The 8,159-nt window shown below is 43.2% G+C and overlaps 1 long non-coding RNA gene across 1 annotated transcript in view; it reads right to left on the bottom strand.

The window, feature by feature from the left end:
• The window catches only part of LOC139024046 (uncharacterized), a 14,885-nt gene extending 13,319 nt beyond the window's left edge, over positions 1-1,566 (bottom strand). Inside the window, exon 1 of the long non-coding RNA XR_011475283.1 lies at positions 1,501-1,566. This is a non-coding gene — a long non-coding RNA (uncharacterized lncRNA). The remainder of the gene's footprint in view (positions 1-1,500) is intronic.
• Positions 1,567-8,159: the final 6,593 nt, after the last annotated feature.

Raw genomic sequence — 8,159 nt, 5'->3', positions numbered from 1 at the left:
AGTACAAACAGGGCAGCAAGGTAAGCCTGTAGTGGTTAGAGGTTGGGTCAGTAACCGAAAGGTTGCTAGACGAATCCCTTGACATGACAAGAGTTGAAAACTATCGTTCTGCCCACTGAACAAGCAGTTAACCCACTGTTCCCCAGTGGCTGTCATTGTAAAATAATAATTGTGTTCTGTAAACTGACTGTCCTAGTTAAATAAAGGTTCACTGGAACTGAAAGCTTCTCCTCATTGAAGTCCATGCGTAAGACAAATAATTACATTTTCAATCACCGTACTTTCTGACTAGAATTCTAAAGATAATTCAATTGATAAAAATTTGTGGAGGATTTGTTTTGGATTTTTGGAGGAAGCTTGATAGTTACAGCAACACAAAAGTATTAAATTTTTTATTAAAAACACCTAGTACAGCATTGGCCAGGGGACAATAGTGCACGTGTTGCACACAAATCCTGGTAATTGTTCTGTCAATACTGAGACGGGATACAACTGTTTAGTTTCCTCCAACATTAGCATATTCAAAACTTTGTGTGTGTGCGTGTGCGTGTGTGTGGTGCTGTGTGTCATGTTGTGTGTCTGTGTGCGGTGGTGTGTGTGTGTCTGTCGTGCGCGACGTTGATGTGTGTGTGTGTGGCATGCTTTCCAGTAAGTTGTTTTGATGTGTCCGGATAGACGTGTACATTATTTACGTCGTATGTTTATGTTTCATATACATACATTTCTGTTAGCATGAGGGGTGAGCGTGATGGGGGTGAGCGTAGGGCGGTTGAGCGTGAGCGGGGTTTGAGGCGTGAGTGGGGTTGAGCGTGAGGGGTTGAGCGTTGTGTGTTTGGTCTGCATGTCCTGTCTGTTTGTACTGTCTGTTTCGCCGATGTGTGTGTGTGTCGCGTCCGACGTGTGTGCAACGTGCGCGTGTGTGTGTTTCCCTCCTTTGCCTTGCCCACAGCGGCTGCACAGCACCCATCTCAAGCCGCAGTTACATGAGTTACAGGGGCCATGAAACAGGCAGCTACCCAGCGTTCACTTTTAGGTATCCGGGATGTCCAGAACGCAGGCGATGTCACGTACCCAGAAGGCTGAAAGCCAGCAGAGATGGGAGGTGGCGGGAGAGCGTGAACCGGGTTTCAGGGGCCTTCTGATTGCATGTTTTGGAAACCGACAAGCCCATTCTGCGATGTGGGTCGGCTGGGATTTTAAAAGAGGCCTTTTGGAGATGGGTTGATGCTTACTGTGCAAGCCTCTTTGAAAAAGTGGTATGATAACTTACAGGAAACGTAAACTAGGCGCCTGTGTTGACGTGTGTGTAGTGTTTGTATCCAGAGTGTTTTAGGAGCTGTCTGTCACAGTAACAGAGTTGTTTTATATTTAAGTCCCAGCCTTCAGGGCCTTAAGGAGAGAGTCCAGGTCCACTTGGGTAGTTCACTCCTTCTCTGCCAGGCCAACGCACTCTTCAGGAGGCAAGAATCTCCCTCAGCTTTCTGGAGAATTGTTAAACACCTTCCACTACCAACTACCTCCCTAAACGTTACAGAATGTAACTACCTTCCCTAAACGTTACAGAATTTGTAACTACCTGCCTACTAACAACTACCTCCCTAAACCGTTACAGAATGTATAAACTACCCTCCCCCTAACTAACAAACTACCCCCTAAACGTTTACAAATGTAACTGTACCCTCCTACTAACAACTACCTCCCCGAAACGTTGCGCTGATCGAGGAGACTGCTTGAGGGACCTGGGCCTCTTACTAGTCGACTGGTAACTACTACACAGTCCAACTACCTCCCCTGAAATACTATATACATGACCACCTCTATATTACTTATGCTAATTATAGATGTCATAGGCTCTATGCCACACTACAACAGTTATACAATGAATGTTAGAACTACCTCACTCGACTAACGAAGCTACCTCCATAATAACCAAGGACGTTGTCGTCACTCCTTGAACAGAATTGTAACAATTGGACATTTCTGAGCCCTCCTACTAACCACAATGTACTACCTCCACACAAACTCAAAGACCAGCTCGATTCACAGTGAGATCTTTCAAATTTTGCCTCGTCTATACAACACTTTCTCAATCTGTTGGCAGCCTCCCGTTTGCCTGCGCGCTTTGTTTTTTGAGCTGTAACCACCTCCGCTGGTGTCCTCCAGAGAAGATTTTAAAAGCACATGTGCTGTCAGTGCCCAGCCGTACATTTGGCGTCTCGTCTGCTCTCGGTTAGACATACATCAAGATTTGCATAAGCAGGCCTCCAAGCCGCAAAGCATCACAACCACCAATAACTCGAGATCAACTGCATGATATAATAGGCCTAATCCCTCCCCTCAGTTACAGCGTACTTCCCAGACGCGCTCGAACGCGGTACCACGTGTACCAGCGCAAGCTTGGTAACAACGTAGGGAAAAGTGGCTGTAACCTACCCTTCCACGCGTAAGACCGTTTGGCGACGAATCTGGGTAGCGACCGCTTATCTCACCTCTTACCCAATGGCCAACGCTGGCCTGACGTCCGAAACAAATAGGCCCGGGCGTCCGCTGAAAGGAGGCGAGAATTACGCCCCTAACGTACTCAAATACTACACTCCCTATAAACTTCTCTCATCCCTATCCGCCTATTATACTGAGTCGTTGCTTGCGTACATAACAAACAAACTGACTTACCGCTAATAATGCAGTCGTGTTGATAGAGTTTCAGCGTCTCTACCGTAGGACTTCTGCGACTGAACCATGCCGCATAGCTTGCTACCTGGCTGGGCCCTTTCAAATATACATGCATCATGAGATCCAATATTCAATTTAATTATTTGTAACGATAGTATTTTGCATCGCGCCACTCAAACGAGTCATGCTCAAGCATTATGGAATTCTCTCTTCGCCCTAGTAAAAGCTAAGAGTGGAGCAGCTACGTCGTTCATTCATGACGCTTTCCTCTATATCGTAGTGCACTCTCTATCACGAAGTCTCCGCTCTAGTGAGCTATACTAGGAAGGAGGCTGGTCTTGTATGTTAGAATCTTTTCCTATATTCACTCTATTCGACTGACTATCATCGCGCGCTGCACTGTTGATTCTGAAGGCCTGAGGGCAGATTTTAACCCCTGGCAACCATGATGGCTGATATGATGTATAAAAGATCTAACATAAAGACCAGCCCTCCAAATCTCAACCTGGGGCTGGAAGCAGTGAACAAGAGGAAAGTATAAATGAAAGAGTACACTCTACTCGTGGGAATAAAAACATATTTGTGGAAATTTAAAAAATAAATGTATATTGATGGAGTTTAGGCCAGCAGAGAAGGCCTTGCAGGCCCTGACGGCCCACCACGGTCATATGAGAGGGTGGTTATAGGAGAGTTACATCGTAACTAAGGATCTTCTGAGTTACATGGCGTTATTGATAATTTTATTGTTGTATATTTCTGATAATTTTCTTTTTGTTTCTTATATGGTTTTTATATTAATGGTTAGACACGTGCACACACTCGGACGCACACACACACACATGCGAACCACAGACAGACAAACAGACAGACATGTGCAGACACACACGCTCAACCCCCTCACGCTCAACCTCACCTCAAACCCCTTCACGCTCAACCCCTCACGCTCAACCCCCTCTCAAAACGCTCAACCCCCTTCATGCTAACAGAAATGTATGTATATGAAACTAAACATTACAGACGATAAATACATGTACACGTCATATCCGACACATCAAAAGCAACTTACCGGAAAGCATGCCCCACACACACACACACGCTCGCGCACACCAGACACACACACACACGCACACAGACACACAATGCACACACACGCACACACACAGCACACGCACACACACAAAGTCTTGATATGCTAAGTGAGGAACTAAACAGTTGTTATCCCGGTCATCAGTAGTTGACAGAACAATTAACCATATTTGTGTGCAACACCGTGCACTATTGTCCCCTGGCCATAGCTGTACTAGGTTTTTTAAAAAAATATACTTTGTGTTGCCTGTAACTATAATGTCTCCAAAAAAAAAAAAATATCCACAAATTTTATCAATTGAATTATCTTAGAATCTTAGTCAGAAGTACGGTGATTGAAAATGTAATTATTTCTTACCATGGACTTCATGAGGAGAAGCTTTCAGTTCCAGTTGACCTTTATTTAACTAGGACAGTCAGTAAGACAACATATTATTTACAATGACAGCTACTGGGAACGTGGGTTAACTGCCTTGTTCAGGGCAGAACGATAGGTTTTCACTGTCGCTCAGGATTCGGTTAGCAACCTTTCGGTTACTGACCCAAAGCTCTAACCACTAGGCTTACCTGCTGCCCTGTTTTACTTCTGATATCTAACACAGCCGTGTTGATATGATGTGTGTATGATGATGATGTGGTGATGATGAGTGATGATTGTTGATGTTGATGATGTATGATGATGGTGTGATGATGATGATGTTGGTGATGTGATGTTGTTGTGATGATGGTGGTAATGATGATGATGTTGATGGTTAGTGGTGATGATGATTGCGATGATGATGGTGTCGGTTGGAAAAATCGAGCAATCATAAGTCATAAATGGTGGTCAATCATCGTGGAATGTCCTGCACATTTTACAGTTGACGGGACAATGACATACACCGTCTGAAATCCACGCTATAGGCAAGGTGCACTTTGACTGTAACTGTGGTCACGTTGGTCTATTTTTCCATCCAGGATGTGACTGTTTGTATTTGATGTTATACACTGACTCTTCAGAGCAGTAAGTACAGTTTGAGCTTATCTATATACAGATGTTGTTCTCTCTGGACAATAGTTAGATAGTACTGCTTGGTTTTCGTATTGATCAAGGATCCCGATTAGCCGCTGCAAAAGAATCAGCTACTCTTCTGGAGTCCACAGGAAACATGTCATCATACATAGAACAGAACATAATTAGTCAAGGACTGAAATAAATCAGTTTAAAACGTCACACATAGCTTACATATCAGTATACACACAATATCTAGGTTAATACATAGTACAATGCAAATTATACAAATATATGAAAGCTTGTGTCTCTTCACGTAACGACCCCACATTTCCCCATCACAAGCACTTTTCAGAACTAAAGTACGGTATGTACCATCAAGTACCAGGAAAACCGTTAAACTTTCGTTTTCCACGTCAGTTAATAAAATGGTTGACACTGGCCACGCTCCAGCTTGGTGCTCCGACCGCGAAGAGGAAAACCCTGACGGGCGCACTCGCTCCAGCCGAGACTTCGAGAAGCGTTTACACGGCTTCTAGAAAACCACCTGGACTTCCACATCGCAACAGATGGGCGAGCAAACCCAACCTTGCTCCCGTTAGGGACAACAGTGCCCTGAGGAGCCAACAATAACCCCAGGTTCAGCATCTGTTAGCAGAATGTCTCCTTTCCACTTATACAGAGTCTATATAAGGCTTTTGCTTCACTAGGAGATATAAGGAATAAGTGAAGTCACAGTGATTTCATAGACATGTTATGAATTGGTTATATATGGGAATATAATATATGAATATATTAACCTGTGTTAATCTAAGCTGCTATAATCACTTTGGATCCCTGGTATTGACAATGTGACAGCTTCCTGTGACAGCTCCTGTAACTGTAGGTGGCAGAATCAGACTCCTCTTGGATACTGTCCTAACTTTACTTTCACAGTTTAGTTTTTTAAAGCATTTGCACCTGAGCAACGTTTGTATCGGTCTTGTATCGGTATCGGTCGTTTGTATTCCTGTTTATTCAGCATCTATCATTTAACATGATAAAATCCCTTGCCATGGGTTCTAGCTCTGTCTCCTGTATTAGTCCTTGAAGATTTGACTCACTGCGATTTCAACATGTGCTCCATCCATTCTGCCCCAGATTGGCAGCACTTTTTTTCCTGTCCTTACAGTAGTTACAGACCCAGGGACCTGCCAGCTCTGCGGCAATTCCTTGACAGAAGTCTAACTCCCTCTGCTGGATACTTTCAGCACACGCAGTAGTGACAATTCATCGTGTTATTCAGATGAGAGTCTACTTTCTACCTGTTGTGGTGGATCCTTTTCAATGAGTTGACATGCGTAACAATAAGAAATCAAAGGTGAAAGTAAAGTTTCACATCTGCCATTTTCAGCGCACAAAAGGGACATCGGATTCAATACATAACTTTGTATAATACATTTTAACTAGATTTATCCTGCGTTAACCTAAATTCAGAGTAAGTTAAATGAGCGGAGGAAACAGTGCGTTCACTCTAGGACTATAACGTTATATTTATGGATTTCCTCTGAATAGGTGCCGTTGCATCGTGTTTGCGTGTGAGACATCGAATTCTGCGCCTCTAGTTGTGTCAAGTGCGGAAAAAAACAATCACAGTAAGTCGTGGCTTACTTAAATAAATCAATGTTCTCCAAAACACTTAATTGTACCGTAGCCAGTGATTGTTGTAAATCGTGAGGTCCAGAACAAGTTGAGGTGGAGGGGGAATTCCGAGTACGTACCAGACACGAAGTGAGTTCTGTAATAGGGAGTGACCTGGGGAGTATTGAGGTCTCTGAACGCGAAAAGAAAAAAAAAACTAATTAAACATTGCATGCATATCATCGCATTTGCCGTAGTGCATAGAGCAGTAGAGGAGAGCACTAGATGATATATATTGGAACATTTATAGTTAGCCTCTGGTCTGAAATCTGGCCTTTTATAAAACATTTCATGAAATTCTACATCTTTTTACATGACTGGAGACATGCAATCTGTGTAATACCGCCAAGTGATCGAAATGGCAGGCTACTTTGACACTGACAAAACTGAGAATCTGACATCAATAAAAAACGACCTGTCTTGAATCCATTAATATCCTAGGCCTAGGCTGTGGAGACACATATTGTAGGCTACAATATGAGGAGAAATTATAGTCCTGAACATGTTTTCTGGTCAAACCCCACCTCAAATTTGATTTTGCCAACGAGTAGGCTAGATGTATGTTGTTGCATAAATAAGAGCTTTTTTTCACAATCTCGTTTGCATATGTAACAGTTTAACTTTAGTCCGTCCCCCCCCGACCCGAGGCGCGAACCAGGGACCTTCTGCACCACATCAACAACAGTCACCCACGAAGCATCGTTACCCACGCTCCACAAAAGCCACTACTTCAAGGTCTCCGTTTGAAAGATTAGCGCCACCACCGCAACGAGCTTTTCGTTGTGCTGACATCAACATTACTTTACCGTTTCTTTCGTTGTGCTGACATCAACTTTACTTTACAGTTTCTTTCGTTGTGCTGACATCAACTTTACTTTACAGTTTCTTTCGTTGTGCTGACATCAACTTTACTTTACAGTTTCTTTTGTTGTGCTGACATCAACTTTACTTTACAGTTTCTTTCGTTGTGCTGACACATTTTTCAAGAGATGTTTGAAGAAAACAGTCTGTCTATTGCGCTGTGTGAACAGCACTGTGTATATACAGATGTACTATCATAATTTGACCAGTTTCTCACAGCAGGAAAATAATCCTGCAGCAACCGGAAATGTGAATTATTATGTGGATTATAATTAATGGAAATGTATGTAGGGGTTGATACCATTTATCGTCTGAAATTTTAGTGTGGAAATTACAAACTTTAGAAGCATTTTTAAACCTTGAATACACTACAAGTTTGCATTTCCTGCAGTGCAGGAAAATTCTCTGTGACAACAGACTTTCCTGAAGCAATCAGMATGGAGAGCACCATAGATCTCCTCAGAGGGAGCTTCAGTAGATTTATTTTTTCTTTCCCCTAATTGTCATCTGACCCTTTTTGTTGAAGATTACATTCAGAGAATAGCTGGTTTCTGTATTACAGTTCTACCAAGTATTCATACCACTGACAGACTATTATAAAAGGTGTTTTGACTGCAACTAAATCAACTGTAATTTGGATTTTGTATACGCTGAAGACAGTACACCAGTGGCAGTAGTCCTAGATGACAGGCTCTGACAGCTAGATAACAGAGGAACACAGTTGAAAAGAGTTCAGTAGAACTAGTCCAAGGCCAACCTCGAGACACACTGTTCCTTTGTCTCAGCTTTCACTCACTCACTCACTCACACACGCACGCACGCACGCACGCACGCACGCACGCACGCACGCACGCACGCACGCACGCAC

This window comes from Salvelinus sp. IW2-2015, unplaced genomic scaffold (genome assembly GCF_002910315.2).
Source record: "Salvelinus sp. IW2-2015 unplaced genomic scaffold, ASM291031v2 Un_scaffold915, whole genome shotgun sequence".
Lineage (NCBI taxonomy): Eukaryota > Metazoa > Chordata > Actinopteri > Salmoniformes > Salmonidae > Salvelinus > Salvelinus sp. IW2-2015.
The sequence above is the reverse complement of the archived record's forward strand: the minus strand, read 5'-3'. Positions and strand labels throughout refer to the sequence as shown.